This window comes from Lontra canadensis, unplaced genomic scaffold, assembly GCF_010015895.1.
Source record: "Lontra canadensis isolate GAN:19392208 unplaced genomic scaffold, GSC_riverotter_1.0 scaffold39, whole genome shotgun sequence".
In the NCBI taxonomy this organism is placed as follows: Eukaryota; Metazoa; Chordata; class Mammalia; order Carnivora; family Mustelidae; genus Lontra; species Lontra canadensis.
The window spans coordinates 12,441,588-12,467,106 of NW_022631033.1; the positions used below are offsets into that span (position 1 = coordinate 12,441,588).

The 25,519-nt window shown below is 40.7% G+C and overlaps 2 long non-coding RNA genes across 2 annotated transcripts in view; one reads left to right on the forward strand and one right to left on the reverse strand.

Annotated features, from left to right (window-relative positions):
* The window catches only part of LOC116874855, a 548,472-nt gene that overhangs the window by 168,455 nt on the left and 354,498 nt on the right, over nt 1–25,519 (forward strand). The window lies entirely within an intron of this gene.
* Nucleotides 2,746–23,893, reverse strand: LOC116874856. Its single transcript, XR_004384077.1, has 3 exons — nt 23,812–23,893; nt 14,046–14,101; nt 2,746–2,813 (listed from the first exon to the last, which is right to left on the reverse strand). It is a non-coding gene; the product is annotated as an uncharacterized LOC116874856 (long non-coding RNA).

Consider the following 25,519-nt stretch of genomic DNA (forward strand, 5'->3'; position numbering starts at 1 on the left):
CTTGCTAATATAACTAAGATACTATGGTTGAGCTTTCATGTGGATGAAATTAGTAACAAAAGACCCAAATGTCTTTGCATGCAGTGAACTCTTCCATAATCAGAAACCACTGTTTCAAGTAAATTTGCACCTTTCAAAATGCTTATAAAATGAATGGGCAACATTTCTTTTTAGGCTTTACCATACCATTTAGGGAGAAGGCTAAGGTCAAAGTCAAGGAACATATTTAATACCTTCGCCATAAGTACATCTTTATTTGTTTTTGGTTTTGAGACAGAGAAGAACAATTTGACAAGTTAACACATATTCCCCCCTATATTTTAATGCTACAACACAGAGAACAATAACATATCAATTAACTTTAATTGCCCTCCGGCTTGCTTCCTCAGATACCTGCCATCGTGAGCAGTGTGCTTTTATGAATAGCGTCCTGGCGGTGAAAATCTCTCAAGGTCTATAACTTGTTCTACAATGTCTGTCCAGGGTCTCACAAAAAAAATCATTTAATATATTCTGTATGTTGTCTCATTTCTCCAATATTCTCAAAAGTCAGAATCTTACCGTTTATAACTGGATATTAAAGATAGACTCACAGAGTCAAGAATGGAAGAGATCCAGCAACAGTAAAATGAACTCGCCTTGCCCATGCAAGGAACTCTGTGTTTCAATGAATCTTGAGTCTGTGCTTATCTAAAGCAGTCCAAGGTAAGAGGTTCTGTTGTAGGCAGCTGGGAGGCAGGCCTGGAAACCAAGTGAGTTCTTCTTCTGTTCTCGCATTTCAGATGCAATAACCCCCACGTTGATTCATCTAGCATTTGTAGACACACAGTTACAGTAAAATGTGAACAGTCAGTTAAATGTAAATACAGTAAAATGTGAAAAAATATCACATGCTGGGAATTATATCCCCTCCAAGGTGAACTTTGATCAGTGTTAGCCATGGAATCAATTCTCCTCCGTTCCTGCCTCTGATGGGCTTTTCTAGTGTCCTGTGTGGTCAACCAGTTGTCTAGAGATGAGCTGTAAAGCTGTGGTCAGCGTGGCATTGGCACCCAGTGGTGTGCACACACCCCCTCCTTCCTATCTCATTCCCTGTTCCCTCACTCCGGCTGCTCTGGGGTTGCACTTGCCAAGGAAAACACAAGCACTCAGTCGGTCTATAAAATAGCAGGCGTCAACACGTGTTCCTTGAATCCTTCTTCTCACAATAAATACTACAGATAACATGACCTTCATATGATACAGGAAGAGATGTTTTCTTTAAATACAGAATGAGGTCTGAGGTAAAGGAGATATAAATTAGGTTTTCCTTTGATGTCCATCCTCCCACCTCCCCATTCTTTGGTCCTTTCCCATTTTTGTTGAGTCCCTGGCTTTTAGACACCTTGTGACTTCATTCTGCCTCTGACTCTCCCAGAATTCATTTGTAAGTTAGTACACCTAAATAATGCACATCATTTCATGCACTTCAGTAATTCAATGAGTTACCCCTTTTAGTAGCATTACATTTCTTAAGAAGAACTAATAGAAAGGACAAGATTAACCCCAATAGTAAAATTCCAGACACTGTGGTACATGAATCATTGGGGTCATATGTCTGGGTGAAAAGAAAAAATAAAATTTGATGCAACCTAAATAATACCAGGTTGATGAAAAAAAATTCAGGTTCTGGAACTCACCAGACCTGGGTTTGAGTATTGGCTCTGCTCTTTACAGGCTGTGTGACATTAGCCAAATCACTTAACCTCTCTGTGTTTCCTCTATAAGACGATGAAAATAATACCTGCCTCATAGGTTCATGATGTAATTAAGTAAGTCATAACATACAAAGTCCTTGCAGCCTGAAGACTATGTTTATATCCTGGGAAGATCCCACAGTCAAGGGGAGGAACAGGTTGCTTTCCAGAGCAATGTGCTTTCCTAACAGAAGCAGGTGCAGAAGCTAAAGGAACCAGCAACAGGGTTCAGTTAACCATTGCCTGTGTGAAAATCACGTATTTATTTTGCTTCCTATTTAACAAAACTATTCACAAATGATTCCTGTTCTGTTATCAATTTCTAAAACAGACAGTTGTTCACAGGGACCATCAGGGTAATGACTCCTGAAACGTAGCCTCTTTATTAAGACTCCTGATGTGAAAATCATTCTTAACCATCTGCAGAATCATAGTTTAAAATCACCAGCTCTCCTGTTTAGGAGCCACTGCTGAAATTATTCAGCGAGACGGGCTTTCTTATGCTTTGTAAACAGTTATTTGTGATATTCCTTGGAGGTTCAATATAAAGTTACCAGCAAGAAGGTTTCATGTACAAGCAGTAATTTTGATGACTCCAGGATCTAGAAATCTTCATTTAGATGTTCAGCAATTTTATATTTGAGATACAAAGTTAGCTTAAAAGTGAAATATGAGGCAGAGGAAAATGTCTACAGTCTTAATGTTTTGCCCAATATTTTACAGAACAAAGGGATAGAATATCTGAAATTTAGTGTTGCTCTTTTATTCTTTTCAACAGAAGAATTACTCTGGATCTCTTTTGGGAATAATGTTCAAAGAGGAATAAATTTGTCTCTTAAATATTCTCAGCGATTTGGCGAGGGTGGGGGGTGGGCAGTACGAGAGTGCTTTTGGTTAAGTAAGTATCCGCTCCATTCACTATTCTAAAACCTACCACTTGAGCATCTCTATCTGAGAAGATAAGTGAGTTAACAGTCATCACTCCCCAGCTCTCCAGCTGCGTGATCATCTCAGATGAGCTGGGGACTCTGCGGCTTGTCCTCACTCCAGGAGACAGGCTGAGGGAAGAACCACCATCTACAGCATGGCCATCGTAGTATAAAAAGAGAGAAGGGTAAGACGTGTCTGGTGATTCCTGGCTCTTAGGTCTTCCTCCTGAGTTTCAGTGGCGCAAATAAATCCCATGGCCCACCTCACTTTGAAGAAGTAGGGTAGGGTTATTAAACCATGTCCTAGAAGAGAAGAGAGGGAAAACTGGAAAAATTAGAGAATGTCCTCATGAATACAGTGATAACTGCTTTCTTCTCTTTTTATGCCTTGTGCTTGGTTTATGAGCTCATTTTCGCTGATTGGGGCAAAGACATTAACCCATCCAGGATCTTCTCTGTGATGGAAGTGAAGGACACCATGTAAAATGATTACACAGAGAACCTGGGTGGCTCAGTCAGTTAAGTGTCTGCCTTCAGCTCTGGTCATGATCCCAGGGTCCTGGGATCAAGCCCTGCATAGAGCTCCCTGCTGAGCAGGGAGTCTCCTCCTTTCTCTTCCTCTCCCTCTCCCTCTGTGTTGTTTCTCTCCCTCTCAAATAAATAAACAAATCTAAAAAAAATAATAATAATAAAAAAAAGAGATTCCATGAAACTAAGGGGGGAATATCCCATTCAAGGTTCAAAGGTCTTGGTAGTGTCAGATGACATTCATATGTACCTTTCTGTATACTTTTCCCCCAGGCATCTTCTGCTGCCTAATATACTACCCAAAAACATGGTAATTAAAACCAATACCAATGATTTGTTTATATTCTGCACTTTGAATTGGGCTTGGGTCTAAGATGACCTCACTCGTTTTTCTGACCAATGGTCTTAGCTGATTGCTAAGCCTCTGTCTCCAAGAACTTTTCTTGAAATCTAGCGCAGTAGTGCTAGACTGTCATCTGAGGGTAATAGGAGGGGGAGAGGGAAAACTGGAAGCCTTCTTGAGGAGAAGCTAGGAAGGCCTACAACATCACTTTGCCTGCATTCTGTTCACTGGACCACATTGAGGGGAGCAGAGCGACTCTTGATAGAAGGGGTGGGGGAGGGCAGAATCGCATGGTAAAGGAGCATGACCCAAGGGTGGGAGAATATTTGTGTCCTTCTTTATGAGCTATTTCACCACAGCTCTGGGATGAGGGATGACCAGGAGCGTTACGGACTGTCCGGAGAATAGGCACAGAGCCTGGAAAAGATTCTGCAATTTTCCAGAGATTTCTTGGTGGGTTTGTTTCTGTTACAAATGAACTAGAGTCTGGAAAATAAGTGAAAGATGCGGTTTCCATTTGGAGGAAGTGAGGAGCTTTTCACTTGACTGTTTTTCTGTGTCCTGCCAGTCAGAGCACTTCTGCTAACGGCAACTCCATCCGCCATCTAGGGTATCATAAGAGTCATCTGCCCTTGGCCATTTCTCATTCTGGTTTGCTGTTGTAATGCTATCGCATTTTTTTTTTATGCCAAAAAACACTTGAAAATTTTGTCGAAGTAGAGGGTGAACAAAATTCTCTCCACTAATCTATTGGTCAATGTCACCTAGTTCAGAGATTTTTCCTGTGGACATTTCTAAATTCTACATGTATAAACTTTATAACAGTTTTTAGGAGTCTGCCATCTAATCTCTGTGATCAGGTAGGAGTTGGGGAGAAAACAATTTCTAAAATAATCAGGTCATAATAAAATCATAGAGTTTTATAGAATAAGTGAAATCTCTCACTGTTACACAACTCACTTGCTCACTGTGAGGCCTGGCTATGTTCTACATCATAAATATAGACTGTTGTATTCTACACTACTGCTGGAAGCTTCCAAATGGTCTTTGCACATATTAAGTAAAATATTTTTCAATATTCCGATTTGGCTGTACAGAAATATGCAAAAATGGGATAAGCTCTCTATTTCAACAAAAAGTCAGACTCTGTCTTAAAATTGCAGTGGGTAACATGATTTTTAACTGCTCTTCTCCATGGGATTGAGGATAAATCATGCATAGTCATGCACAATCCCTACTTTAACTGATGTTTATCGAGAAGAGTATAAAGTCCTTGGGTTGCCTCATTTGTGGGCTTGACCTCCCAAATTCCCTGACTGGGAAGGGAAGTCAGGTCCCCTCCATTTAAAAGGGAGCAATTTGGGCATGGTGCAATGGTGGGCACTCTTTAGGGAGAGAAATCTTAAACCAAAGCAAACCACCTCAGTAAAATAAGTCTTTTGTAATATTCTTGCAACTGACTAGAATAAGTGTCATTTTGAGATTGTTCTCTTTCTCTAATTTAAAAGTTAACTAAAATGATAAATAACAACCTTAGGTAAAGTTCTCCCTATCGCAAAAAAAATGCCCTCGGTTTCCTGTCTGAAATGCCTCAATCCTTCACAAACTAGACCGTTTCCTTTTCCCAGGGTGGGGAGGACTTCCAAGTCAGTTCATGCCACTCACAGTGCAGTGTTATGACTCTTGTGTGCTTGCTGAAGGCAAGGAGAGGACAGTCATCCCTCTAGGAATTTGCCTCCGCAACGGACGCAACGGCTCACAGCAAATGTTGTTGATTCAATGGTCAGTGTTGTGCCCCAATAATGGGTCTGTGATTAAAGGAGCGAGACTGATACAAAGAAGGTCAAGCAAAGCTTTATTTCGCGCCAAGCATCAAGAATCTAACCGAACGTTTGGGGACCGCACCTCTTACAAGAGAGGGCGACCCTTCTCTGTTTCACAGTCTAGCTTTTAAGGGCACAGGCCATGCGGTCGGGCCTGGCCACGCACAGGTGGCCAATGAGATCGTAACACACACAGGAAACTCCACATGATGCTAGGAGACCAATTGAGTTACAATTTACCCTAGTAGACATTTGACCCAGCCTATTACACCTTGATTGGGATTGGCGCCAAAAAGGGTTCCCAAAGGGTGGGGGCCCCTACTCCTTGGTAGCTAGGGAGACAGTATGCAACCCCCTACTGATCAGATGTCTCCACCTGGCCTGACCCACCCTTGTGTCTGGGCTTTGTTACCTGAAGCTGGTGTTGGGGACTTGTTTTTAAGTGAATCCCCTGGGGGAAGGGAAGCAGGGACAGTTTAACTTTAATGAAAGCCTCTTGCTAAATAGGTCCTTACAGTCAGTATTTAAAAATCCAAGGGTAAGTCATCTGAGGATAGCCACTGGATAAGCTGAATGAGCCTAAACCCCAGACAACAGTTGGGACATTATCATAGTCCAGAGCTAATCCAAAATATACATCCGATTTGGTCCAGGGCCTGAGGTTGTAACTGTTTGGAGGTATTTGGGGGAAAGGAGATTCTACAGACTCAGAACCAATGCCTGAACACCATTTGCATGGACATGGCTAGAGCTGGAGGGGATTGTGCTGAAATCAGTCAAGCAGAGAGAGTCACTTATCATATGGTTTCACTCATATGTGGAACATAAGGAACAGCATGGAGGATATTAGAAGAAGGAAGGGAAAAATGAAAGGGGGAACTCAGAGGGGGAGATGAACCATGAGAGACTATGGACTCCAGGAAGCAAACTGAGGGTTTCAGAGGGGAGGGGGTTGGGGGATGGGTGAGCCCGGTGATGGGTATTAAGGAGGGCACGGACTGCATGGAGCACTGGGTGTTAGACACAAACAATGAATCTTGGAACACGACATCAAAAACTACTGATGTACTGTATGGTGACTTACATAACATAATAAAAAATAAATAAATAAAGGCACTACTGATACCTCAGTTTTCTTAAGAGATTCCAAAGATGCCCTGGAATGGACTTGGAAATTTATACCAGGGGTGCCAAACACATGGAACATAAGTTTGTTTCAGTAACTTTTGTTTCCACCCACAACCGGGCTCAGCAAGCCATGCAGGTGGCAAGTTTGGGACACTAACGTGATTCAAGTCACCTCCAGAAGACACCAAATCCCAACGTTCCTTCTCAGTTCCTTTATGCAAGGTGCTAGTTTATATTTAAGGTCATGCCGACATTTTATCCAGGGAAAGTGAGGAATAGCTTTTTTTTTTTTTTTTTTTAACTTTCTTACCCATTTATGGTTTGGTCTTCAGCCCTTTCTTCTTTAGTTCAGCCGTCCCGATAGCCTCACTCTAACACGCTGACAGTAGGTAGCATTTGGCAGTGATCACATTCAGTGTACAGATACTCTGCCTTGTCACAATTTAGAATGCCTGATGTTTGGAGGAGCTATAAACCTTATTTACATATTTGCCTTTGCCAACTATAAATTTCCCTTTTATCATTCTTGGCCTTATGGGGTTGTAAACATTTGCCATTTGCTCTTTGAAAGTTCACCCTGGATTAGAACTATCGAAGTAACAAATGTATCCTTGTTTCTTCAGTCCTTTGAAGAAAAAAATTCAGTCTCCTCCAAAGCATCCATTTCAACGTCTATGTCTGATATATTTTTTTTAACCCAGTTTTTTTTTTTTTTGCAAAAGTCTTTATTTCCTTTATAGCCATTTATAATTGAGGGGAAAGGTGTGAAATACTTTTTTTCACGCAGCCTACCTTGCTAATGCAAACCATATGTTATCTGTTTTCCTATGTATTTTGTATTGCTAGTACCATATGCCTCCAATGATTGATCTTACCGTTGTGAGGAAGCTAAAGATACATATATTTTAAGTCTCTCTTGTAGGAAATAAGATGTTCCTCTATTGCTCTTTCAGATTAATGTGCTAAAAGCTTCTGCTCATGCCTAATGGATGAACCATAATTTACATCAAAGTTTCAATCACTTTAAATTAATATAGCCATTTTCTTAATGAATCTTGCTACTAGAATCTCTGGTCTTCACAAAACAATCCAGTCCTGGCTGTTTACCATTTTTTTGGTATAGCATAAAATCTGGTATCCAGAGTATTTTCCATTGTAGTTTTTAAAATTAATTAATAAATGACCTGTGCTATTTGATAATATGTGTCTTCCATGCACTTTTGTAAAAAGTATATTATTCATCACTGTTTTCATCTTCTATTGGATTTCATAAGAAGGAAAGGAAAAAAATATATGTATTCTACTAAGAGACATAAACATTGTAAGATTTATCTCTGAAAATAAGTTCTTGGGTTTTGTTTTTTGTTTTTTTCTTGTGTTTTCTTTTTTTCCTTTTGTTTTAGAGGGTTTTTTGTTTGGTTGTTTGTTTTTTGTTTTTTGCTTTTTTCTTGTTGGAGCCCATAAGAAGTTCAAGAATAAGTCACAATAATTCTGATGGGATTTAGCAGTCAGATTTTTTCTCTGCATGAACAGAAAGGTTGTATATGGGCATAGCAAAGGAGAAAGCTGAAAAATGAATCTCTGTGACTTAATTTTTTATTGTAATTGTTACGTAAGTGATATTGCACCTTAATACTACTTCAGCTAACTATGGGTATCAGTATCTGGTACGTGTCCATAGTGAAAATAAACATTGAATTATTAATGTTATCTAACCGCAGGGTGGAAAAACTAACCAGGTTTCATGGGAGAGGTTAGGACTTAATCTACATCAAATGATCAAGTTGAATGTAAGAGGCTATCCCCATGCATGTTGAGATTAAGGTGGAAAACGTGATTCAGGGCTGTTCAGCAGAGTTGGCCTTTGGTGTCCAAGGGTCTTGTCTAAATCAGATGGGTGGGCACCCATAGCTGAACCTCACTGTACTGACTCCCCACCACGCCCATTAGGGGGATGCCTTCTATGCATGGTGGTTTCCAAACTGGGTTCAGAGAGTCCAGGGGCTACCCCTTGGGAAGACTCTGGGGGCTACAAGTTGGAGTGGGTAGGGACAGACCGGACTAAGGCCTAAGAGTTCTGCTTCTCAGCTGAAACAGTTCTTCTCCTTTTACTTGTTTTCCATATTCATCTTCTTTGTGGGACTTTCTCTGAAGAAAGAACTCATGAACATTAAGAAAACTATTGTAAAGCACTGTAACAACATAGTAGCTGGATGAAGTCAGAATGTTCTCAGAGGGATAAAATTGTAAGAGAAGAGTCACAGTCAGAAAGAATGGACGGGGCCATTCTTGTGGGAATTGGGATCAAATCCTATTATACACTTTCTCTCCCTTCATAACAGGTAGACACATATATGAGGTACACACACATACGTGCACACATTTATATACATGCATTAATAGGTATATGTATGTGTGATTATAGATTCTCTGTGTATATATGTACATATGTGAGTATGCACATATATTGTGTCAGGAGTATGCACACATACACATTCATATGTGTGTGTGTGTGTGTGTAGGGCGAGAGAAAGAGAAACCTGGCAACACTTATTGTTAAATATCTATTATATTCCAGGAATATTGCTAAACACTGGACCCTTGTAAAAGAACCGGAAAGACAAGAAAGATCCCTACCCTCACAGGAAGACAAACAAGCGAGTAAACAATAAACAAATGAATGAAACAACGATAGATTCTGAGTGGTAGTGTAAATGAACAGAGGGGTGTATAGAGGACTGAATAGACAGAGGGACTGGTTAGGTACTGGAAGGTATAAAGGAGCATGGCCACTGGAAGAACCAGGGAAAGGGGCCAATTGGAAAGCCCTTGGTTCCAGTCTTATCCTCTGTGGCCCCGGGTGACAAAAGGAGGCTGAGTGAGGCGACTTCTGCCCTAGCAGTGTTAGGGCCATATTTTGGTGTAGTCCATACTGTTTGAACTCATCTAACTAGATCTAACTAATATAGACAGAGAAGTCTTTAAACAACTGAGAAAAAAATGTGGAATTAAGACTTGGCTGGAAGAGTGCCTGTAGAGACACAAATCTTGACATTTCCTGATCTCCTTAACATTTTTCAGTCAAAGTCAGTTGTTCAGATTTCCGTCTAAGAACCAATCTTAGAGATTGGATAAGCAGGTGGGAGTCACGAACTAAATGTCTTCACATTCGGGGCAGGTGTAATGTGATGAACTAGTCAGAGCATAGAGCGGAGTAGCTGCAGAGGCCACGTCCATTCTAAGCACGCAGCGGGTCCTCGTCACGTGGAGAATGCAGGTGCACTGTTGCTGGAGGCTAGGATTGACAAAGAGCTGGAATCCAAGCATTCCTGTGGAAGTCCCACCTTTTTTAATGTTGCCAGCTAATGAAATGATTAACACTGGGAAATATGTTCAGGTTACGGAACTCAAGTTCACACCAATTTGTTCGACAAATTAGTTGCAGAACCCCCTTTCTTATTTTCCAACAAGGAGGAAAAGTACAAAGAAATTGAGGAGCTTCCTTGGGTGCAGACTTCCAGTGAACGGCAGAATTAAGTCTAGATCTTCTCTGAGCTTATCTGGGGCTTGTTTCCCACTTCTTTCCACTATTCATGGCAGATAAGTCTCTAATGCATGATCAGGGAATAAAGTATCTAATCCTCAGTTCAGTAACCATCTCTGACTTTCCAAAAGAGAAAAACAGCAACACACTGCAACCCAGCTGAGCTGAACAGCAAGACACACAGGAAAAAAAAAAATTGTGAAGGAGGGATTTACAGGACTCAGTATCTCACCAAATCATGGGGTGAGGACTGGAAGGAACCAGAATAGTTTTGAGCTTGTTTGTTTTAACTTCAGGGTGGAAAATTTCACACATGTATTGAAGCAGAGAGAATGGCATGATGAACCTGCATGTGGGCAACCCAACTTTAATCATCAGTGATTTGCCAATGTTGTTCCTAAGGAGAATTTTACTTATAAGTACTTACTGGTACCAAGGTTTTAAACTTGGTGAGCCCAGTTTCAGAAAAAGGGCAGCCAGAGAGAGATACATTTTTGTGTGTGACAGTGGGGAACAGAGGGTAGGGGAAACATTGAGGGGGGAAAATACCATGACATTTATTTGGGAATGTGAGTTTGACATAGGAGATGTCTGGATTGGAGCAGAGTAGAGAATTCAGAAGTGAAGATCAAATTTGGGGGTCCCTTCCATAGAGATGATATTTGAAGCTGTGGATATGAGTCAAATGACCAGAATAAAATGTACAGAGGGGTGAGGAGAAAAGAGCAGAGCAGAGGACAGATGAAGAGAGGGGAGAGAGAGAGTGAAACGGGAGGAGGAGGAAGAAGAAGAGCAAGAGAACCCAAGGGCAGTCAAGCGAGGTTGGCAGTTGGTGAGGTGTGAACATTTCTGACACAGCAAGAAGAGAATCCCACCTGCTTCTATCATGATACCAACCACCTGTCTGCACCTGTGCCAGACCTTCCTGTCTCAAGAGGAGAACTGTGGGAATTCCATAGCAAAGCCACCCCCACCACCCCTGCTCAGGATCCCGCCCCTCCCACTGCTGCCTTCAGGACAGCGGACAGTTCCCCACCAGCTTTTCCTCCTCTCCCATGTCATGAATTTGCCTCTTCTTTATCTTACCATTAGGTCATCGACAGGCTGCTGTTTCTTCCACCAGCTACTTCCCCTCCTGTCCCCTTTTTCTGAAAGCAAAACTCTTTTGAAAGAGTTGTCAATATTTGCTTTTTCAAATTCTCCACCTATTCCCTGTTGAACTCACTAAAATCAAGATTTTCCCTCCATCATTCTCGTCCCTAATGTTTTTGTCAGACATGAAAGACCTAAATCCAGTTTTTGATTTTCAGTCCTCAGTCCTTACTTGACCTACCAGCATTATTGGAAACATTGATCATTCCCTTCTTCTAAAAATGCTTCCTTCACTTGGCTTCCAGGAAATCATGCTGCCTTGGTCTCCTTCCCATCTCACTGGCTTTTTCTGGTTAGTTTCTTTTGCTTGCTTCAGCTGTGGCTGGCTTGGTATGAGGGTGTGCACCGCAAGCAGTCATTTTTGGTAGCGAAGATAGAAGTAAGGTGGGAGACCGCCTAAGGGGTGGGTTTATACACATTAACTTTATCTTATTCCCTTTGTCTAGTAATTGACTTTTATTTTTGTGGAACTTCTTAAAAATCTAGGACATGTGCATCATTGTAGTTAGGCTGATTTTTGGTAAGAGAATCTACTCATGCCACACAGCCTAGCACAGTGCCTGTCATGAGAGACCTACACTAGGTAGTGCTTGTGTAAGTTATGAAATCCTGGATAAAGGGGCATCAGGTAGGTTTCCTTCAACATAAACATCGGACTTCCCTCCTCCTCTGTAATTATAGACAAATAAGGCCATTAATGTTTGGAAGCTGCCGTTATATAGAATATGTAATATCTCTCAGTGTTTTGAGATCACCAAATATTTCTTTTAGAATCATAGAAATCATTAATGCCATTTTTTCCATATTCTTGCTGTCACCATTATGACATGTTCCGTTTGTAGGACAGATCTAAATCAGAAGCTGATATTCTGAAATTCAGAGATCATTTGTGTGTCTGCATCTTTTTGCTGTTTTAGAACCTTAAAAAGTTTAGCATGGGACTAGGGCTATTAGCTGTGTTTTGCTATTATACTCCATGTCCCTTTTGGTAAAAATGCAGACTTCCCTGGAAAACATAATAAGTCAACCTTAATTATCTTCATCTAAGACAGTATAGTTTCTAATGTTGCTTCACTAAAAGTCGCCATGTATAAAAAAAATGAAAAGATTTATGCTCCAGAGTGCCCTGAAATCAGCAGAGACACACCTGCGGAGTTTGATCTCATATACAAGAGGAGAGCAATTAGCCCCCAAACTGACACATCCATGTATTAATGACTGACATTCTGTTGTAGCCCAAAGGTTACATTGGAAGATACTGTTCATGCATGAGACTGCAGAACTTAGTCTAATCACACTGTACTGATGGAGTCAGATATGATCTAACTGGCCACATCATTAAATGAAGGAGTGGCTTCCGATTTATTTTGTTTTATACTTACCCACCTGTTTGAAAATACCTCAAGTATATTTGTATTATCACTTAGATTTCTACTGAGACAGTAGAAACCCCTTTTGGACACTTTACTTAGACATTGGGAGCAATAAGTGAAGGAAAATGATGTACTGAAAAACAAAATAGGGCCAACAAAAGGGTAACCAAGCATAGTAATCTAAATGAAATGGTACACATCATCATGGCATATGGCACTTAGAGGTATTTTATTGATGCATTTAGAATTTCCTTTATGGGGAAATTAGGCTCATTGAATCCTATTTATGCCAATGGTCAGTCGGTTGGTGACCATCCAAATACAGCATCAGAGCATTATGTCCTTACCATTCCACAACGGTGTTTTGTTAGGAATATTTCTCCCATGCTCTGGGTGCTACCCTTTCCTTGGCCATTGTGATGCAAACCACTCCTGATTTTGTTTGTGCCTCTTCATCAGTGAGAGCCACCATGACAGACACAATTTCTGCCAATGGAGCTGAAGGCTGCAGAGTCACTGAGTTTGCCATCATGGGTTGCATGGGTATAGTATCATGCATGGTTTGCAATGCAATTTCTCTTTGCCATTTACTTTATGTTGCAGTGGATTTTTTTTTTTTTTGAGGCCCCTGCACCAACAGCATCCACATCACCAGAGAACTTACTAGAAATGCAAATTCTCAGTCCCCGCTCCAGAAGTGCTGAGTCTGAAACTTGGGATGAAACCCAGCAATCTGTGTATTGACAAGCTTTCCAGGTGATTCGGATACATAAAGGATGATGAAGCATTCTGGGGCTAGAAGTAATTAGAAGGTACAAGAGTAAAAAATGCTGAAAGCAAGCCAGGGAGAAATGGAATTGGGGGAAAGGACTCCAGACCAGAGCTATGGCTTTTCATGGAGGATTGCCAAGTGATGGCCTGGCAGAGAGGAAGCCAGGTCTCCTTCTTGTACTGTTCTCCAGTCACCTGCAGGGCCCCCTCATTGGCCAAACCCAATCAGAAATAAGGACCACAGAGCCTAGGTAAGGCAGGGGTCAGATCCGAGTGGGAAAATGATCTCAAGGGGCAAGCAGCAAGTGGTAATGCTGGGCATATTGAAAAGAATGACCAAATTTTCGATGGGATGTTAAAATGGAAGTTTTATGTTCTTTGAGGCAGCTTCAGGCAAGTAGCAGAGAAAATATGAGGAAAAGGTGAGCAAGCAATTAAGTGGAAGCTTGTGGAAAACATCATAGCAATCACCAGAGCCTAGGAGGAATGACGGTCAGTTCTGTGAGTCAAATTTGGGAAAGCTATGGTGAGAGGCATCTCAAGAATTCCATAGAAGCTATGATACGAAGCCCTTGTACAGTGCCAACTTATTTTCCTTTGCAAGAGTGGATTGTTTCAGGAAAAAAAAAAAGACTAGGGTGACAATAATACACAGGTGACTTTCTATTACTAAGAGATTCTTTGTTTTATCAAAATATTGAAACAAGGCTTTCTTTACATGATGTTTCTTGAAGTACTGTAAAATACTCTCTTTTTTCATACTGGTATTGTTAACTGCAAAAAAAAAGGTTTACACATGCAAAGAGTATTATATTTTTTGAATTTGTGGGTGCAAAGATAAGATGGTTGGGAAATTCTGAATATATAGAAGTAAAGTAATTCTTTAAAATAGCTCTATTCTTTAGCATAGTTTTGGTGATGATGATGACGACTAGTGAGTTCCCTCTGTCACCAATAGCATTCTTCTCTTGAAATGCTCCCATCTTAAAAGATTTATGTATATTTTCTTTATTTCTTCTTCTGTCATCTCTTTCATTGATCCATTCTGGTCTGTCTTTGGCCCTCATGACTTCAATAAAACTGCTCTCAACAAAGCTCTGTAAACTTCCTGTTGCCAGATCTAATGGACACTTCCTGGCATTATCTTTTTTAACATTTTATTGCCATATATTTGACAGTGTTAGTCGCTTGCTTTTTCTAGAAGCACACTCTTCCCTGGGCTACTTTGACACTACCTCCTCCAGTTCTTGTCTTCATTTCTTCTTCTGTTCTGGTTCCTCCTTCCTGCTTCCTCCATAGTCTCAAAGCTTTGTCTGAAAACCTATTTAAAAAAAATTTTTTTTTGGTCTCATTTCACAATCTCTGCCTACATAATCTCACCCATGCCAATGGCTTCAATTAGTATCTAAATATTAAATGTTCTCCAGTTCCTATCTCTACTCAGTACCCTTTTGAACAAGACTTGGGTGCCACCAGTATATAAAGAGATGGTAGTAAAAGAACCCCAAAAGGACCCTGTAAAGAAAGAGTCAGAAAATTAGAAGAACCCTAAATGGCCATGTCAAAGAGAATGTAAAAGAAGTGGTCAACAGTATCAAAAAACTGTGAAAAGCATTCATTAGAGGTCATTTTGGAAAGATGCAGTAGTTGATGGGGACAGGAGTCAGCCATCAAAGGTGAATTAAGTTTAGGTAACAAGGGAATGTAGGCTACTTTTTCAAGGATCTGGTCTGTAATGGGGACCAAAAGGTATAGCAAGATGTAGATAGTGACACAGGATCAAAGGATTATATTTTAATTACAGGTGAGACTTAACCATATCTATTAATTATGTGGGGTTGAACTAATTAATAAGAAATTATGGAAAATAAGAAGTAGAGAGCAATCATCAAGCAAACTATGTCTCAGGTCCAGTAGGGAGAAAGAATTTTCCATCAAAAGTTCAAGTTCACTTTCCATAGACCGAGCACTTATCATAATACCAAACATAATTGGCATTCCCCTGTGTTAGTCTATCATATTTTGTTTGGTTGGGTTATCTGTTATTGGGCATTAGATTGTTTTTAATTAGTCATTATGGTCATCATCATCCTTATCCCCACTAACATCTACTGACTGCTTACTGAATGCCAGGCATCAAGCTAACACGATGTGTGCGATTCTCTCTAATTTTTTCAGTAAACATACACTGTAGATGTTTTTATTCTTATCCTACTTTAATAAAAGAGAAAAAATTGGAGCTTGAGAGAGGTTAGAAAATTCTCCCAAATTTATTCAGCTAGTAAATGGAGGAGCAAGGATCAGAATTCAGTGATTTTTGACCCCTGAACCTGAGCTCTTAGCCACAATGATAAACCACCTCAAATTTTTGCTATGATGAATAATGGTGCTTTGAGTATCTTTGTGAAAAGTCCTTTTGAGATGAGGCCCTTAGAAAATTGTGAACCCTGGGCTGCCTTGATTTCCTTTATTACATCTCTCTTCTCAGTTACAACTTAAGATCAATTCAGGATATCTCAGCTCCCCAAGAAGAGCCAAGGTAAGGCCACATCTCAAGTTCCCTGCAAGACTAGGCTTGATTGAGCCTTCTCACTTTCCACTGTTTCACAAATTATCCAGTGCATAAGGGATGTGGTTCGTGGGATTCAGGAGAGCATCCAGTGATGTGGCAGAAAGACCAGTTGGCTGTGGTAGTTGATGGGACTGAGTAGAAACTCTTGATTGGTCCAAGGACCAGGCCCATCAAAACAGAGTAGAGCTGCACAGAGCTGTAGACCAGACTGGAGCCAGAGTCAAGGTTAAATCACTAAAATATTATTAGGATAATTAAGTCATTTAACTTAAGAGCATCTTGTAAGAGAGTGTATATGAAAAAAAAAGGCTTCCTTCCATGAGTTTACAGTTTTATAAGTGAATTGCAGAGATGTCCAGGGTGGGTAAGGCATTCTGGGTAGAGATTCACATGGGGGAGAAAAAAAATAGAGGCTAGAATTCAACAAATTATTTTATCAGTCCATCAGTCCATCACCCCCATAAAAATGCCAAGCAACTAGCCAATACTTATTTGCGAAATAGAGGCCATGATTATTTCTGATTATGAATACAATGAATATCTTCAAAACATATCAGGTCATAAGGAAGGGAGAAGGACAAAGAAGGAAACTGAGGTTATCTCGCAGGTCAGGGTAATGGGAAATATCAGGGGCCCCACATTGCCTGGTCTCCAGATAGAATTGCATTAAAAAAAGTAGAGTCTCTTATCTTACAAAAAAAAAAAAAAAAAAGAAGAAGAAGAAGTAATTACAAGGGCACTTCAAACCTCATTTGAGTCTTGTGAAGATAAAAGGTAATGAAATTCCTAGCTCACCCTCTAGCAACCTCCTCTTTCTCTGAGTGCCTCACTCACCCCCCACACGGTGCCACCAGATTTAAGGAAGCAAGCTATCTAGTGGCTTCTCTGTCTACTCTCCCTCAGATATTCAATGAGTAGTAGATCTAGTCTTTTTAATTATTTCCTTTTCTTTTCCTTTCTCTCTCCCTCCTTCCCTCCTTCCTTCCTCCTTTCTTCCTTCTTCCCTTCCTTCTTTCTTCTCTTTAGCTTCTTACCCAGATTCTCACCCACAAAGGTGAGTTCAGGAATGGACTCCACAAGAAAGTCTCCTTGCAGTCCACTCCATCTAAATCTCTGATTTTATAAGCCATGCAGTATGGCTAAAAGGAAAACAATGTTTGCCTGGAGGTCTACTGAGAAGATCCCTCCAGCAGACAAGTCAAGATCCCTCCTTGTGGAAAGTTTGGAAGAGGAAAAAAATTGGGAGGACTCAGAAGTTTAATGGATGTTGTCCTGGACAGTATACATTATGGGAAAACAAACAAACAAAGAGGCATTCAAATAGTTAATGTTCCAGACACCTCCCGAGGCTGGGACAATTTTGTAGAATGAACTGTTTTCCTAGAAGTGCTTAATAATGTAAAGATTAAAAAGGGTCTGCTTAGAGTTGAAGATTCATAGATGATCAGATTTTTCTAGGGTGAAAAATATTTTTTAGATCGAGAACTCCAGCAGGAAAAGATCTCTAGAAGATTTTGGAAACCCTCTTCCCACAGTCATGATCTTAGGCGTGATTCTTTTTCTTTTTTTTTAAAAGATTTTATTTGTTTATTTGACAGACACAGATCACAAGTAGGCAGAGAGGCAGGCAGAGAGACAGAGGGGGAAGCAGGCTTGCCGCTGAGCAGGGAGCCCGATGCGGGGCTCGATCCCAGGACCCTGAGATCATGACCTGAGCCGAAGGGAGAGGTTTTAACCCACTGAGCCACCCAGGCACCCCTTAGACATGATTCTTCTACCTGGAGCCTGCCCTTCATCATGGACATCTCCTGGCACGATCCTCAGGATTTCGGGAGGATGGCCGCTGCTAAGAGCCCGTGGGCAGGTTGCCTGTGGGCTCAGGGAGCGGAAACTGGACAGGGGCTCCACCAAGTCTCCATTACCCACCGTCTCAGACATTTGGATGGGGAACATTCGGTCCTGGGTCACCCCACCCGTTTAATGGGACAATAATAGTCCAATGTCTCATTTATTCTTAAAATTAGTGCCAAGCTTGGGTTACCCTTTGCTATTGTTGAAGGTGAAATGCTTAACATTGAAGAGGTGAGGGGTGATGGACGAGCTCAAAAACATTACCTTGTAATAAATCATCAGCTGGGTGGAACTGGTCCAAGCGACATGAAGGAGCTATAGAACGGAGTGACTGTGCTACTCAGGAAAATAAGCGATTTATCATGGAAAACAGCCACTGAACTGGAAGACTGGAAGGCTGCCAAGGTGATACCCATCTTTTTAATAGAACTAAAGGTGATCCCAGAAATTATACATCTGTGGACTGCATATTGACGCGAAGAAAAATGTCTTTACAATTAAAATGATCTCCCATATAGCCTTGCACGTAGTTTATAAAAATCACTTGGGCTACAAAATTGTCATTAGGTCTAGAAAATGTGCCTTTGCGCCACCCACGTTATCTCTCCCGGAATCTCCTCCCATGCACACAGCCAGGAGAGGCCCAGGTCCCTGGTTGAGTATACAACCTCTGGGCACACACGTTTGTGAATTAAATAGGCCAATACGTGTTATGCCCTGGGCACAGGGTAGTGTGGTCTGGCACAAAGATGGCATGTAAAGATGTTTGGTGTTGCTGATGTGTTGTTACTGGTCATACACACAAACATTGAAAGGCACATGCATAATTGTGCTGATGTGCCCAGCCGTGCTGCCCATTTTATTTCCTTCTCACTTGTGCCATTATTAGCATTTTCTTCTCCTTCCACCTAAGCTGCGCTGTTCATCTTCACGTCTTATTTATTTTATAACTGCAGGTTTATACCTCTTAATCACCTTTACCTATTTTGCTCTTCCTCCCACTTCCCTCCCCTCTGACAACTATCAATTTGTTCTCTGCGGTTATGAGTCTGTTTCTGTTTGTTCTTTTGTTCATTTTGGTTTGGTTTTGTTTTAGATTCCACGTATAAGTGAATTCATATCCTGTTTGTCTTTCTCTGTCTGACTTATTCCATCTGGGCCCCGCCCTCCCTCCATGTTGTTGCAATTGGTAAAATCCCATTCCTTTTTCTGGCTGAGGAGTATTCCATTGCATACATAAACCACATCTTCTCTGTCCATTCATCTGTGGACGGACACTTGGGTTGCTTCTATACCTTGGGTATTGTAAATGATGCTGCAGTAAACATATGGGTCCATATATATTGTTATGAATTGGTGTTTCCATTTTCTTTGGGTAAATCCCTAGTAGTGGAATTGCTGGATGCTATAGTCGTTCTATTTTTAATTTTCGGAGGAACTGCCATCCTGTTTTCTAGAGTGGCTGCACCAGCTGGCATTGCCACCAACAGTGCATGAGGATTCCCTTTTCTCCCCATCTTCACCAATACTTGTTACTTCTGTTCTCTTTTATTCTAACCATTGTGTGTGGTACATATGATCTCTCATTCTCCTTTTGATTTGTATTTCCCTAACGATGAGTGATATGGAGCATCTTTCCATGTGTCTGTTGGCCGTCTGTATGTCTTTGTTGGAAAAATGTCTGTTCAGGTCTCCTGCCCACTTTTAAAATCAGATTTTTTTCTCTTTTTTTAGCATTGAGTTGTAGAAGTTTTTTTTTTTATATATATTTATATATTTTGGGTATTAACCCCTTATGGGATATATGATTTGCAAATATTTTCTCCCATTCAGTAGGTTGCCTTTTTGTTTTATTGATGGTTTCCTTTGCTGTGCAAAGGCTTTTTTATCTTGGTGTAGCCCCAATAGTTTGTTTTCATTTTTGTTTCCCTTGCCTGAGGAGACATATCCATAAATACACTACTAAGGCCGATGTCCAAGAGATTATTGCCTGTTTTCTTTTAGGAGTTTTATTGTTTCAGGTCTCACATTTAGGTCTTGAATCCATTTTGAGTTTAGCACTTCCGTCTTTCATCCTGCATGGAGGATAAGGACATTTTATCTTAAGGATGAAATACAGCAGTATTTAGGCCTGGTATTATAGTAATCTAGAGACAACAGCTGCCTCACAGGGGTGATGATCTGAAGAAGCAAGAGTGAGTTGGAAGGAAAACCTTTGAACTGTATTATATGAAAAAAAGAGGAATGGAAGCCATCAAAATGATCTCCAGAACGATGAGGCAAGAAATGTTCTTTTGTAATCCACTGTCATTAAATTTACTCAAGCTGAAATCTAAGTAGGGGAGCAACTTCATAAGTGTTGACCTTCAACCGTTGTCCCGTTAATTCTCCTAAAGATCCTGGGAGGAAGAGCATCATCTCTATTTTAAAGATGGTGGACTTGAGATGTCCAAGTGGCTAGCCCAAGGTCACACTAGGCAGTAGCTGGAAAGGATGGGCTCATGCCTTTTGTACCACATCGAACTGCACACTCTAAGTACCTGATGAACACAGTGGCAGTTTCTCCAACACTTTACAAACTTTCTGAGAGCTACGGTAGCAGTGAAGAACTCCCTGCATATAATTTATTTAAACACTGGAAAGTCTCATGATACATTCTCTCAGTAGAACTTGTCAATGAAGCTGAGTCACAGAAGGTAATCAGAAAGTCTGTTGTGGATTAAATGGACAGGGGAAAAAAAACTCATTATTTTTCAATGACAAGTATTTATCAAGGAAGGATCAAGAGGGAAGTGGCCCAAGAATGTAGATTAAGCTTAGTGTATATACACCACCTATATTGATGACTCAGGAGACAAGGGGAATAATAAGTATCAATATTTGCTGATGATCCATTTTTAGGGTAAGTTAGGAAAAGGAAATACGCTGAAAGTTTCCAGCAAACATGAAATGCCAACCTAAAACCAAGGAAGAGCTTGACAGGTAAATTAAATTTTATATAGGCAAGTGCCAAGCAGTATATATACATTGAACATAGGCATGTGCACATATACATTTACTTCATTTGATGAAACATTTAATAGGTCTTTATCCAAGCTGTATACACCTCTCAGGACAAACACAGAAGATTCACTTTTTTAAGAATTGAGTAAAATTAGCTACTTCATAGAAAAAAAAATGGGTCTAGACAACACTTACACTAATAGTAGACCATACAAATTAAGAAGCAGACCCAAATGTTGCACTCTGCCTAATAGCGTCACGTACAGTTTTCTAAATCCGTTGTGTGCTCACATACAGTTTTCTAAATCCGTTGTGTGCTCACATTTTGTTTACATGTTTCCTTTTATCACTCATCTCACAACTGAAACAGCAGCAAGACAAAACAACAACAAAACAGTCCAGGGATGTGTCATGAAATCTGTAGGCACGGCGAGGCAGGGGAGTAACTCCTCCAAGAAGAAAGATAAGAGCCGTGAATATAGATACAGAAGCAAGCAAAAGGACACGCCAGAGAATGTACTGTGGGAAAGAAGGGCTGGTGTTAAGAAAACAAGCTGGATACCCTTATTTTCTTTCCTCAGTTGTGAAGAAACCAAGGAGGGAGCTGGGGAAAACCAAATGGCAGCAAATCTAAAGGGAGAGAGGGCACCCGATTCTCCACATAGCGTGTAATTCCACCGAGAGGCTCGTTTGGTTTCAGCTAGATTCCGACATTTGGGGGAAGATTGAGAAAAGGATTTTCTCAGCTAGAATAGTCCTGGCATCTTATTGCCAAGAACAAAATTGCAAGGACGCTCAACTCCACTGTTTCAGGACACACACGGCTGATCACCAGCTGGGGACTGGGAGGAATGGCCCCCTGTAGTCCCGTGTCACACGATTAGGTGTATTACAGGGGTTTTCCATCTTCAGAACTGTGCAGCGTCGGAGAGAGGGCACCAGACTTCCTGCTTCATTGCGCCTTTCCGGTTTGGTAATGATGATGTCCCCACGCCCATCTTTTAGGTTTTACAAGTTTCGATTCACAAGAGTGCTGCTGAATAGTACAACGTCGGAGCTACGCCTCTCAACCTGTTCCTGCTATGAAGTTCGCATAAACCATTGAGAGAAGTCTGGCTTCCGTCAAAGGGTTTCCCTGCCCTGGGGTACGGTCGCCTGCTTCATTCACTGCGTCCTCTTCTGAGCCACTAAACTGATTCTTGTCCAACCCACCAGCTCTCCTGCACTGCCACTTGCCTTAGCCAAGTCCTTTGACTGACTGACCCGAGAGCAAGTGTTGGTAGAAAGAAAATAAACAACAGCAACAAAAAACATCTTGGCTTTTGTACAATTGAAAGTTGCTACAAAAAGTCTCCTGTCCGTTTCCTTGAATGCGGTCCTACCATTCCTTTGGTTCTTCTTTACGAAAGGATTCTGATTTACCACGTGCTGAGACAGGAAAGTGGATTCTCTCCGTTCCCTTTCTCTCTGATTGGCCACACTGGACTCTTCAGGTGAATTCTGCACTGCCCACCTGTTACCCAAAACCACGCCTGCCTGGTGGTGGGTGTCTAGCCAAAAGCCACCACCGAGCCAGAGAATAGGAAAAGGAAAGGTTTTTAGTTGCACCAAGTTAAGCACACCCGGGATATTTCCCAAAGCAGTGTCTCCCCTCAGGGGTTAGTGCCAGAAGCTTTTCCTCAGTGTGCCAAGGGGGCGGGAGCAGGAGGCTTGCATATGCATTAGGGAAGTCACCCATATCGTATTTCTTAGGCGTCTAGTGTAAGTGTGCCGTGCACGTGCTCTGCATGTTAACATGCTAGTACATATGCTGTATGATTATAAACAACTGGGAAACTGTACTCACATTCCTTAAAACACTTCGTCGTTTGTCAACCTCTCTTCTACATCCTGTGCACGTCAACTTTTTTCTTTCTTTCTTTCTTTCTTTCTCTCTCTCTCTCTCTCTTTCTGTTTTCTCTTTTTATCGGGAGGGGGGTGGGATTCTGATGGTTACTGTGAGCCATTCCAGGCCTTTGCATCTAAGTATCATTTTTATCCCTCTCCACCTCCATTTCTAACCGAGAAGGAATTTTTCAATCTTTGAAAACACATCAGGCTGAGTATTTGAATAAATGGTTAACTGCTGTGTGCAAACAGTTTTCATTGGTTCCCTGTTGCCAGAGTGGAGCCTCTTTCCTGTCAATTATTGGGGCCGGTGATTACAGTGACTAATGCGAAGCCTACAGCCATTCTCCCCCACGCGTCCATCAATACCGGCATGAGGGCATATAAATGGGATCAGGTGGGAAAAGGCAATAAGTCATATTTGATAGAAGCTTCTTGTTTTTTTTTTTTTTCTTCTTTTTTTCCCTCTGAGTTATCTTATAAAAGGCTATTTCTGTGTTGGTCCAGACTGGCAGTATTACACAGGATAAGGACTTGTGGATTGACAAATTTGTATCAGTATTCATATTTCTTGGACCCTTGGCTGAAAGAAACCAGATAAATCTCGAGAGGATTGCTGAACAAAAGTAAAGGACAGTTGGGTACCGTTTTGGGGGAGCCAATTGGGAAGGACAGATACGTTTTTCCTTGCAAAACGTGGATAAAAAAGATCTAAGTGTAATGATTTGTTTGTTTGTTTTATATGAGCACAAGTTGAGTTGAACATGAAAAATGTATTTCAGTACCACTTGGTAAATTTCATTCATTTCCGGTTACCTGGGGATAAATAACATTTGACAGGGCAGGAACCGGGTGATGTTTTATAATAATATCATTGTCTACAGTCCCTGTTCAGTAGAGCTGTTGTGGGGCAGAGATAATGTGTCATCTCAATCAACAGGGATGTGGAGTGGGTTTTAGGTCCTTAAAAAGTTGTACCTGGGAGGAAATAATAGTTGAAATTGATGGCGTTCTGGTAGCAGTGATTATCTTTGGGTGAGGGATTTTGACAGCAGAGACAAACTTTGTTTTGGGGAAGTCACTCATCAGACAAGTCAGGTAAGACTTTTTCAGAGCATGTGGGCTTCTGATTATAAAAATCTGAGCAGGTTTGATAATAGGAAAGGAATACCTGTCACTCCAAGATGACGTACGATAGCCTCGCACTGGCATATCACTTGGGCTGTTTTTAAATTCCCAGGACACTGCATTTCCTGAAAACAGATTTACTAAAAGTTAAATCGGAAACCTACATGAGTCAACAAAGTCTCCTTTGTAATCCCTCCCATTAGAACCTCTACAATTCTGCTTCAGAACTCAAATTAAAGAAGAAAATGTGAGGAAAGCAGGTGGGAAAGCAGTGCACATACTCTTATGGTATTTGTGGTCATTTATTATGTTCCTCCGTTGCAGTGTAGCAATGCGGGTCTTGTTAATCCTTTTCCACTTGCTGAGAAACTTCTCCTTTGGAACGCTCCTTGCCCCAACCTTATCATTTGAAAACTGGATGTTCATTATCCATTTTCGCGCTGACTGTCCCAGTTGTCATGGCTACCGCCACTTTGTTTCCTTATCACCTATAATCCTACAGTTCCCCATTACTAGCAGTTGTAATAGATTGTTCTGGCTTCACATGCAAAAGAAAATATATGGGGACTGAGTAAAGTGTGCAGACCCTGGATGTCACTTAATACCATTAAGGGAGCAACAGAAATCTAGAACTTTCCTTAAGAATTAACATCAACAGAATGAGGGGTAAGACAAGTGTTGGAGAGAAGGATAGCACATTTAATGGTGCTCATGGGCCAAATGTCAAATTCCTATTTTTAAATCAAAATGTTATGTAGTGTTTGGAAAGATAACCAATAGCGGTACTCTTATATTTACTCTGATTCATATTTGAATTATAACATCCATTTGCCAGCGTACAAAAGGGCAATTTATTATTTCATAAACAGCCATGTTAAGAGCCACTGTTCAGTTCTTTGTTCCCACTTGCAATTCCTTAGCATACAGGGGATTTCTCCTGCCTTCTAATGAGGATGTTGTGTGTCTCCCTATCTGGAACCCTGAAGATGACAGTTTAGGAATAAAAAGGATCAAAGTGAAAGAAAATACTAATCTACAGTTAATGAGTACAGAATAAAATTTGAAACTTCTATTGATGGTATTAATTTAAAGATTACAATTAAAGATGGTATTAATTTAAAGATTACAAAGGAACATGGATATCAGAATTTAGATGAAATCAATGGGAACTGTTTTCCAAAACTAACAGAAGTAAGTACATCATTTTAAATAAAAATCCAATGTAGTAAAAAGCAGCAGTGTATGATTTCAACTGACAAAAAACAAAACAAAACAAAAACCACACAAGACAAAACACACACACAAAAAACCTTACACAAATGAGCCCGGTCCTTTTTTTTTTTTTTTAAGATTTTATTTATTTATTTGACAGAGTGAGAGAGAGACCATAAGAGAGGGAACACAAGCAGGGGTAGTGGGAGAGGGAGAAGCAGGCTTCCCACTGAGCAGAAAGCCTGACACGGGGCTCAATCCCAGGACCCTGGGATCATGACCTGAGCCTAAGCCAGATGCTTAACAACTGAGCCACCCAGGCCGCCCAGGCTGGGTCATTTTAATTAGGGTTTTCACTTCAAATATTTTTGTAACTTTTATGTAGAGATTAACTTTATGTAGAGATTAATTTTCCTTTTTACATCTGGATAAAATACTTGTTTGCTATAATAGTTGATATCGTATTATATAAAATCATTATTTAGCATTCACTTGGTTGTGTTGTGCATAGAATCAAATTGTTGCTCGTCTTTTAATCC